The sequence below is a fragment of the Chamaea fasciata genome, unplaced genomic scaffold, assembly GCF_029207755.1.
Source record: "Chamaea fasciata isolate MVZ Bird 193981 ecotype frontalis unplaced genomic scaffold, bChaFas1.0.hap1 SCAF_3, whole genome shotgun sequence".
NCBI classification, from domain to species: Eukaryota; Metazoa; Chordata; class Aves; order Passeriformes; family Sylviidae; genus Chamaea; species Chamaea fasciata.
The window spans coordinates 31,302,947-31,314,645 of NW_027094088.1; positions in this window are offsets into that span (position 1 = coordinate 31,302,947).

An 11,699-nucleotide genomic window follows, 5' to 3' on the forward strand; every position below is an offset into this window, starting at 1 on the left:
TATAGCACAAAGCCTGTTTGGGGCTGGGTTGGAGATCACAAAACACTGCTGTTGGCAATAAGCAGAAAAGAAACTGGTAGTTTAGGGGGAATTAAAAAAAAAAACAACAACAACAAAAAAAAAACCCCAAAAAACCCAAACTCCCTCTCTTCTAGAAGATGCTGTTATTGTCATATATCCCACAACAGCAGCACACCTGACAACGATTCATTGGCTCTTGAGGTCACACTGTTAAGAAGTGAAGACAGGAAGGAACCTACGGATGCCCAGGAATTGCCACAAGGCACTGCCACAATGCATGTCCCCTCTGGGCTTCCATTTCTGCTTCTACTATGAGGAATGTTACTGCCATGTTTATCTCTTACCATGATGATCAGTTGCTTTCCCATTTTCCCACTATGGGGAACGTATCTATGTTCAAAAACCTTTCAAAAACACTTGCATGTGGTGAAAACTCAAAGTTATTTTGTGATTTCCATTTCCACATCAGCCAAAAGCCTTCATTACATCCACATCTCTATTTATTTATTTTAAAATCCAACATCATGAGCATATGTAATATAACAAGTGTATGTAGTCATTAGCAAACTCCTCTGGGGAGTTTACTATTCATGTTACTAAAGGCAAATAAATGCCCTTAGAGTTGAGAATCCTGAAGAATATATTTGGGTTTGTCTTGGTGTTACTTTTCTGCTGGAAATTGTGAAGGCTGCAGTTACACAGCTGGCTTTTCATGCTATGACTGCTATAAGCAGCTAATCAAATTACTACTGACTCTCTGTTGCTCAGTGAGTTGCTTTTGGTAGCACTACTTCATATGACCTTCAGTTTTGCTGTTTGTACAAGGTTATAAAATCTTGCCCAGCCAGCCTGGTCCATTTCCCTGTAACAGTGGTGAAAGACATGATGAGATACTAAAAGATGTATAATTGTATCACAAAAGAAAAAAATTACGGAAAACTACAATACTTTTCACAGAGACAAAATGCAGATAAAGTCCTCTTGAAAACTATGCATGATTCACTAGCTTTCTAAGGTACTGCTCTCTCTACATGTGGGGAGTCCCTTCTAGGGCTCAAAATACCTGCATCTCAGAAACAAGCTGCTAGGAAAGCTGGGGGTGGGCACCACTATGGATCTTGCACAATCCCATGGCTTCCTTCCTTTGATCTACAATGTTCCGTTTCTCGATATCTGTGGGAAGAGATCCCAGAATATATCAAAACACATGATTTTCCCCCCTTTGTTTGGAACTAAAAACACACAGCCATCAAAGGCAAGACAACAGTTAGTAAGAACTCAGATACACTTATCAAATCCAAGCATTGTACCAGCACAAATGGAGTAGGAAAAATTTTGGATGTGTCAAAAATTTCATCAAAGACTAGTTTTAGTCTGTAGGATGCTACATTCAGCATTTTAAGGGTGCTGGGAATCTGGTCTATGTCTTGATGTAAATTTTAAGTCACTTTATTTTTTCTGTCTATGTCAATGGCAAAATAATTTCAACATTATTGTTAGGCTGTAGTGGACCACTGAAAGCAACTGCTTTTGTTAGTGGGTAATTTTGTTCCTAGAAACAGAAACGGCACCAAAACAGTCAAACCATTCTCTGATCCCTGTCTTGTTCCTGTGCCAGTGCAGCTCCTTTCCCCTCTCCTTATGTCCAGACAGCAATGCTCTTAGCCATGAGGCTTTGAAAATCTTGCCCTGAATCAATTTAACAAGAACCATATTTAAACAGAAGCAACAAATATTTCATTCAGCTTCATAAATGCCCAGAACAAACAAGGTCCAGATTCTGGGCTGCAAAAGTTCACTTAAATCAACAAAGTGATGCTCTTTCTCTGTTCTTCCAGCCAGTTTATTCTAAAATAAAACTACAGTGTACTAATAGACCAGGATCTATTAGACTTGTTCACAGTTCATCTTTTTTGGTTACTGGTGGCCAGAATGTGTAGAAAATTGCCAGTACAGTAAATACTACATTCTGTTGTAGAACAGTCATCCATCCATGAACATAATGCTAAACACAGAAATATTACAGTGTTTTTGTAAACTGGATAAATTGTACTTTAATGTGCTTTTATGGAAAATGACCACTTAGAGAACAAATGCATTTGTTCCATATAGGTTCCCACAGACTTCTTGCAGTGTAGAATATGGTTGGTTTGCTTTTAAAAGCAGAAGTAAACAACATAACTTTAATGTAAAGTTAGAACCATAAGCAAGAAAACACGGTGAAAGTGAAGTCAAGTTATCTTTACCAGCTGTGCTTGCTTTTTTTCCCTCAACAGAACCAAAATGGCAAATTTCATAAATCAGAAAAAAATGCCAAATCAAAACACTGATTAGTTTTGTTGATTGGGGGTAACAGAAGGTTGCCAATGGAACAGTAAATAAATAGATGCTGTAAAGGGCTGTGCACGTCCTGGGTGATGCTGAGAACCCATTGTATATTTCAGGGTGCTTGGAGCATTCAGCATCTTGCAAACTAAAGTTTCAAAAGAAAGCTACTTTGCTTTCCTTGAGGCAGAGTTTTAGTTAGAAACACAATTAAAAATATATATATATATGTTATGGTATATTTTTTTTATATAGCTGGTATGTTTAAGAGCTATACAAGAAATGCGGAATAAAATACATATAGTCAGATTGGTTGAAGCAATTAAAAATTATTAGTAAGGTAAATACAGCAGAAATTTTTACATTCGTAATCCATATCATAGGAAGAAGATTTGGAAAAAGAATTGCTGATGAACAGTTGTATAGACCTAGAAATACTTCTTAAACATAATTTAAGCCTACTTTGTTTCTGGCCAAAATTTCTGGTGACTTGCAAAGCTCGCAGTTTTAGCCTTAGCTATGCAAGCTACTTAGTATGCCGGAGTTGTCTTCAAAATTTCCTGCCTGCACATTTGGGGGGAAAAAAAAAGCTATCTCAAAGGCCATAAGGCAGAAATCTAGTTTCTAACTTTGGCTGAGAGTGACAGTGTTGGTCATGTCTTTGTGGGCTCCATGTGCTGTTTGGTTGTTGCAGAAAAAGAGGATTCCTTACTGTTCCAGCTATGATTACGTGCTCAGATATTATCTTGATGGCTTTAAGAGACATCCGTGTGTGCAGTGGGGTGCAACTGGTTGACACAAAATAATATTTTTTCCAATTTTTTCCATGGTGACAGTAATTCAGACAAGAAGATGATTTTGTGTTCTACTGTAACATTCTACGCGGCCAATAATTCCAAGATAATACAATGGATATTTATAAAATCCTTTTCTTCATATATATATATACATATATATATATATATACATATATATACATACACACACACACACACACACACACACACATATATATATACACATAAATACATACATACATACATATTTATTTATTTATTTTTTTATAAGCTCGGTAAAGGGAAATGTAATTGCTCACACAAACAGATTCTGCTGTACATAAAATTATTTATTTTACACTACAAAAAAGATAAATATTTGTCAAGGGTTTCTTCGCCATTTTTTTGTATTTATGTGCAAATGAACTCCACTTCAAATCAGCTTATTACATTCCATATTCATGGCTGACACTCCTCGAGTACTGTCCTTTTTTTCTCTGAATATGAGATGTGGTCTTGGTGTGTACCGAGAACCTCTGACAAGCAGTTCTTGGCAGGGTGTGCTCAGGAGTACCTTAAGAATTCAACATTTACCTGGTTTGCATGTCTTATAAGGACAGAATAGATCAAATAATTCTTAATTTAAATTACTGAATTGTAACTGCCTCTATCCCCAGTTTTGGTAAACTGCAATGAGGCATCTGGGGAAAGTGATATTCCCAAAGAACCAAAAGATAAAGGAGATATGCCTTTTGCTTCCTCAGTAATCCAATTCAGCTAAGGGCTGAGCACACTCTAAAAAGTGTAGAGTTTTCAAATCCTGAACATTCAATCATTTGTGGTCTAATGTCTATTTTATTTGGCCTGGAGAGTACTCATTAAAAGTCATAAGAGAATTGGAACAAAAAAAATCACATATTTTCATTTGAATTTTAGGATTTCTGTGGAAATTGTGTGTCCTGTACTGCTGGCTATCAAATGTATGCAGAGTATATTTACAACATTCTGCCTGTCTGGAGCATGCCATAGTTAGTAATGTTTCACTAACATTAATCAATAAGTAGCCAGCAGAGATTTTCCAAGTGTTTGTGATAGTTTAGATATTAAACTGGATTGATTCCATCTGACCATCAATCTCAGTGCCATATTTTGCAGAGATCTCTAGAAATAGTTCTTAGAGAGCTGTTGCATCAGTAAATTTTGGAACTCCAAACCCAACCATGAGTAACATTTTAATACAAATATTGTTATGGATTTTTTACCGAATGACAGAAAAAGAGGTCACATTTTCAACCTTGTGGGGTCCTTACATCTTGCAAATGTGAGTAATAAAAATTGCACTCAGTCAAGTGCAATAATATAACAGCAGTCACCACTTCCAATTGCTTCTCCCGATTTATAGTTCTTACATCATATTTATCAGACTCATCTCCAGACATGAAGAGAACTTCAGCCACATTCTTTGGATACCTGAAGTAAAGTCATAAGTTGAAGATAGATCAGCACATTGAAAGCTTTTCACCTAATTTTTCTTTTTCTGATGCGCTTGCATAGATTTTGAACAAACACAGAACCTTCACTATCCCACAATTGTAAAGCATCTCAAGAAAGGAAAAGTTGTAAGTGCAAGGCTACCTTTTGCCAGGTGTTGAAGAGAAAGAAGTGCAAATTAACTCAGCAGTACCTCATGAGCCTCAGCAATGAAGACAGCTGTGTTCCACGGGATCTTCATCAGTTGCAAGGAGACGGATGCACAGAGAAAAATGCCCCACCAGGGTTACATCAGGGTCACTGTTCTGAAACAAAAAGTTAAGGGAATACTGAGGAATCAAAGAGATTGAGATGTTCTTCTGACTTTCAACACTACTCCTTTCACATTCTGTCCCCAAAGTAGACAGGCTGATGTTTCCAGTACTAGTGACTTACTACTGGAATAGGCACAAATACCTGTCTTTTTAAGCAAGCGGTAGGCAGCTGCTTTGAAGAGCCTGTATCAAAGTGAAAATACTCATTTGCCTTCTCCATCCACAAAAGCATCAAACCTCCCTATGAATTGTGGTGTAGGGTTTTTGCTGTACCCAGAGCTTTGGAACAGACAACGGCTGAGAAGTGCTCAGGGAACACTTTGCATGCATTCTCCAAACAACATCCTGGCTGCCTTCCATGGGTATGGGAAGCTCAGTCAAATCTCATTGGTTTTAGCTAACAGCTAACAAGAAATTTCCTCACAATGTGAGGAATTCACATCAGCATCCAAGTGAAGACAGCTAGGATTAACCAGATGTCCACCAACCCAAATAAATCCACTCATGGGGATTTTGCAGAGGGCATAGATGCTTTAATTTGCCTATTGAACAAATTGTGCCCTTATGATATAATCAGTTAGCTTCCACATGGAAATTCTATTGCCAGTGGTCTCTATTGTTGCAAATAATGTAAACACTTATTGTATAAATTACTGATTGTCATTTGCAAACAAAACCTTGGAAGAGGTGTTTAGGAATCACCTTGCAGTTGAGGACAAAAGATCGCTGTTAAGATGTACTAAACCAGCGAGAGATCAAGCTGCTGGCAACAATTTATTTTACCTCAAGGCGTTTTGGACGACTCAGTGTTCTATTAAACACTGAGCATGAACCATCAAAACAGATGCTGTCTGGCAGATATGTCTCAGCCTAGCACTGTTCCAGGACTTACACACTTAATCAGCATCTTCTAGCAGACTGTTTTTCTGAGCCGCTAACCAGCTCCATTTAAAATGAGATGAAAGCCAAAGACTTAATCCACCCATCAATGCCAGCAGAAGCCTTTCATGCCTACTGCACCCTTACGTTGTATTAATTACACCAAAACAAATCCTTCCATCTCACCTAAACATGTCTCAGCTATGTAGTTTTGAACCATAACAAATACTAGATCATTTTCTATCAGTAACCAAAGATCATGAACTTAACTACAAGAATTGAGAACTTTCATTCTCACTTGATACTCTTAACTTGCACAGGTCTGAAGGTGTTTGCATTTCTCTATACAATCATTTCACCTGTTTCTTCTCACCCATCTTGCTAAGGAATCTGTTCTCCCATTCTTCTATCACTACTTCCACTGCTACCATTATTTCACTGAGTATGAAGTTCTTGCCAGGACTGGAACACATTTTTGAAATCTTATCTTATTTAGCTAATGGAGTCTGTCAACCCAGACAAGTCAGAGATTAACTAAACTGCACTTCTGCAAGTATTTATATAAAAGGCAATTACTAGATTTAGCCATTTGTTCATTGGGAATAACGAGACATTAAGATCCAGTGTTGCTGTGTTAAGGTGTCTGGCTCAAGCAGAGCATTATTTCATCAGACAGTGAGAGTCTGGCTACAACCATATTGCTGACCAGATGTATAAGGGGCTACGAAAGAGAGGTGAGGTCAATGTTCACATGCTTTCATTTGCAAAGGTGCCCTCCTCAAGGTAGGTATAGGACTTATCTTTTTTCCTTTGTTTTCCTTGGGGAGCTGCCATGCATCTACATGCTGTGACAATCCCGAAGTCGACACAGTGTCATCTTGATGAGGATGAGATCAATCCCTGCAGAGTCCAGGAAGTTTTGACTGTGAGAAATTACATTTGATAGGACTCCTGAGGGGAGGTTCTGGCTTCAGATGCTCTGACATGGTGCTGACACAACACCTTCAGCACAGGGAGGCTGCACAAACTTTCAGGCTGGCAGGAGCAGGCTGCAGTAGTCTGAAATGCACCCAATGAAAACTTCACGGAAAGGAACACAGTAGAAATTATCAAGACTGTCACTGGTGATTTGGCAATGGTATTTATGCCATGTTCAACCCAGTTGAAATCAAACACAGCTGCGTAGCCCTTCTTCCTCCCACAAAAAGTGTCCAAATCACTGTCTTTCTCTTTGCAGTTTCTCATGATAGGCAATTTAACATTCAGAACGGTGATATGCAAGACTGGATTCCATAGCATAACCTGAGAAAGAAATCCCTCTTACTTCAGGCATTGTCTTACATATGGAAAATTCCCAAGCCTGTGATGATTCTGATTGATTGATTGATTGAATGATGCCTCTCTAATGATACTTTATCTACTGTGCTTGTTAATCTAACAATTTGTTTACAATGAGCCCTTAGAGGTAAGGTTATGCATACATAATGCATCAAGGGTGATGGCATTTTTTGCCCAATGCACAGAGGAATCGTGTTAGATGGATAGTTACTTGTATTTTATCAGGCTTCAATTTCATTAGCTAGATGAGACTTGGCCACTGGACATAAGATCTTGCACTTATTACTCTAACAGTGCCACGCAAAAGAACAAAATTCATTGTAAGATAAAAACAATCATCACCTTAAATCTTATCTCTCTTATATGTATATATATGCATTTAAGGTCCAGCACACTTTTGTGTCCCAAGGTGTATCTTCTCTGATAATGGCAATGATAGGAGACAGTCAGAAATAGCAAACCTATTTTGCTTACGTATTAGCACTCCCATTTTAGAATAATCCTACTAGCATGAGTCTAGTACTTACAATTTTTTTACGTACCGATTATATTTTCAAAATCAAAGTGGGATAAATTTAGTGCATTGTACTCTGTTGTTGCTGCTTTCTATAGTAATCAGCCATACATATAGAACAATACCATAGGAATGTAAGTTTGAGAGGCAAGAGCTTGATTCTTTAAAAAAACCACTTACTTGGGCAGTACGAGCTCTTGCTGAGGATCTTCACCATGTGAATATCACGCATACAGTCTAGTTAATAGAGAAAAGCTGAGTTCCATGGATACATGGGAAGGTGTAGGTGGAGCTCTGGCAGATGAGTATTTTTTTTCAGCACTGAAGTCCATTCAGTAGCCAAGAAAACCGTGTCTTACCATACCATTTGTACATTCCACTTCTTCACAGGGAATAATATCTGTATATCTGGTTTGCCAGTGTCAATAGGCAAGTGTTGAGGTTTAGCCCCAACCAGCAAACAAACATCATGCGGTCACTCATTCACTCTCCCCTGGAGGGATTGGTGGGAGAATCAGAAGGGTGAAAGTGAGAAAACTTGTGGGTTTGGATGAGAGCAGCTTAATAGGTACGCAAACACTGTATGCACAAGCAAAGCAAAATAAGGAAGTAATTCACTACCTCCCATGAGCAGGCAGGTGTTCAGCCATCTTCAGAAAAGCAGCGCTGCATCACACATAACAGTTACTTGGGAAGATAAAATACCGGAACTCCAAACATCTTCCCCATTTCTGCTTCTTCCACCAGCTTTATATGTTCAGCATGATGCCATATGATATGGAATATCCCCTTGGTCAGTTGGGGTCAGTTATCCCAACTGTGTCCCCTCCCAGTTCCTTGTGCACCCCCAGTCTGCTTACTGGTGGGGTGAGAGGCAGAAAAGACCTGGATGCTGTGTGAGCTCTGTTCAGCAATACTAAAAATATCTGTGTATTATCAACACTGTTTCCAGGACAAATCCAAAACCTAGGCCAGTACTAGCTACTACAAAGAAAATGAACTATATCTCAGTTATAAATAAATATAATAAAGCATATTATCCAGCCTTTATTCCATATCATTTATATCAAGCAAACCCTATGGGCAAGCACAGGAGTCTGTCACTTGCCAAGGAAACAGCAGAAACAGTTATAAATTCAATCTAGCATTCTAATCAAATCTGTCAAACTCTTTGAGTTGCACATTTGGCACCAAAAAGGACAGTCATGGTTTAACCCCAACTGGCAACTAAGCCCCACACAGCCACTCTCTCACTGCCTCTGGTGGGATGGGGCAGAGAACAGAAAGGGTGGACAATACTTGTGGGTTGAGATCGGGACAATTTCATAGTGAGAACAAAAGTCATGCGTGCAAGCAAAGCAAACAAGAAATAAATTCACTACTTCCCATTTTCAGGCAACCAATATTCAGCCATCACCAAGAGAGCAGAGCTCCATCACGTAAAACCGTGACTTTGGAAGACAAGCATCAGCACTCTGAGAATCCCTCTCTTCCTTCTTCTTTTCCCAGCTTTTTATTTGGACCATGTTGTCCCACAGTATGGGATATCCATGGTCAGCTGGGGTCAGCTGCCCTGGCTGTGTCCTCTCCAAACTTCTCATGCATCCCCAGCCCCCTCACTGGTCCTGTGATGTGAGGAAGCAGGGAGGGCCTCGGTGCCGTGTAACTTCTGCTCAACAACAGTGAAATATCCCTGTATTATCAGCACAGTTTCCAGCACAAATCTAAAGCACAGCCCCATATTAGCTACCATGAACAAATTAACTCTATCCCAGCCCCATTTAGTACAGTGAGTACTTTTGGCCACTGGCAATGAGTGGGATTTGGGAAGAGAGTTTTCTGTAAGTCTTGCAGGGCCATCTGGGAGTGATGGATGACTTTCAGCAGCAAAGATTTTCTAACAAATGACATTCCAAAACAGAGTCTTACAAAGTACTTGTAGCTAATGTCAATAATTCTCTCTTTGCCAGTTTAAATATCCTTCTCAGTCTTTCACACCCTCACTGGTACAGTACACTGGCAAAATTAGCAAGCTAATGTCACCACTCCTCATAGATAAACACATGTAAAGTGTCAGGCATAAGGAGGAGATTACAGAACACGTACTTCTAAGTACCACTTATGAATACAACACATGTAGCTCATGGAAATGTTGACATCATCTAAAGAGGAAAGCAAGACTTGCAACCACAGTGGATTATATCATTAGCCAAACTGGAAAGCAATCTTTCTTTACAGCTGCAAGAGCCCTGAACCTCCTGTTTTCCTGAGGAAAAATATACCACTACATTAATATAAACATTTTGACTGTGAAAGGTCCACAAAATATGTGTGAAATACACATTTTAAATACATGCACTTTGCAGCCGACAGATTTAATCACCTCATTCTTGCTCGAGAAAGAAGCACCACTAAGCGTAAGAAAGAGGGTGAGGAGTATGGATGCAAATATAGACAATATCCAGAATGCACACCACCATGGATGAGGGTATAAGCCTGTCAGGTTGCTGCAGTGACACACAGAGGGTTCCACTACCTTTAGGAGCCCACAGAGGTTGTGCTGCTCAAGGCAGAGCATCTCTGCCCCAGAGAGCTTGCAGTCAAATAATTCAGGCAATGCAAAATAGCTGGGAAAAAAAAATTATAAAATCAAAGGCATGTGTGCCTGCTCTCATTGTGGGCATCTGCACCCCTTCCTGCCCCTCTCCATTCTCTTAATGGTATTAAAATATTCTGTGCCAAGATTTTACACCTGTGAGCCCAGGTTGTTTCCGCCAGGTGCTGCTGTTTCAGGTGTGGCTTTTGCAGAAATGGCTGAATAAGAAGAGAGCTTTAGAAATGCGCCCACTGGGTGTCAGTTGGTGTTAAAAACAAACAGTGAAGTCCAGACAAGCTACCAACCAGGACCGGGGTGCAGGTTGCTGACAGCTAGGAGGCAAGGCTGCTGTTTGATGGACCTAAGAGCAACTTTACAGCAAATGGGAAAGCATCAGGAAAGGAATGAGCACAACTTAATGCTTAGATTACTAGGCATGACTACGGCTGCTTTTCTGTGTGTGTCAAAGAGACCCAGCACGTGCTTAAGAGCAAGAAAAACCAGAAAGAAGGCGGTGCAAGAGACTTTAAAAGTTTAGGTGAGAGTTTCCCTTGTTTTGCTACCAAAAGGAAGATGGATTTGGCCGCTTTGTTGGAGGGACAAAATGGCAGGTGAGTAGATCTATGGTCACAGGAATGACAGCAACGTTGGTCAGTGTAATGAAGCACAGGAGACAAAGTGAAGCCAGAGTACAGAGGGAAGCAGAAGAAGTCAGTTTTGGCCAAACTGAAGATGAAGAAAAAGAGGTGAAAGGCAGATACGAAGTGTGACAATGATTTAAGGAACTATGCCAGGAATGGAAAAGTAAATTTGCAATTTTCTAGCAGAAAAATATTTCAAAGAGGGTTGTCTGCATTTTTTTTTTCTCCAGGTATGGCTTGATTAATTTTTTCCTCAAGGCAAAAAGACATTTTGCTTAAAGCTGTTAAAGAGATGAGGTGCTTGTCATAGAGGGTAATGTAGAAAGGAAGAGGTCAGAAAGGACTAGTGCTTTGTGGGAAAAGGGTAAAGGATACACCTTTGTAAGGATTAGGAGGGCTGATCCAGGGTTTGCTAACGGCAGAGGAGAAAGAAAAAGCCAACCAGCTGTTTTGTTGCATACCTTTGCTGCTGAGTCAGGCTAAAGCAATGAAAGGAAAGGCATCCATGGGGAACGATGCACAGGTTGTATCTGGGTAGGTGACTGGGTGTGCAAGACAAATATCAGGAAAGGATGCGTGTGGCAGTTGCAAGTGTCAGTGACACTCTCCTAAATTTTGTTTTCAGCATGTGTAAAGGACATGGAAGAGAAATGTGGAAAGATTATCTGAGTCTGAATAGCTTGTGGAGAGGAAGAACTGGTCCAGTAGGAAAGAGAGTGAGAGGAAAAGGTAGCAGAAAGAGCTGAGAACACAAGTGGGTCACAAAAGGGCCAGTGTGCCAGCTTGTGAGAGAACAGTGTGGAT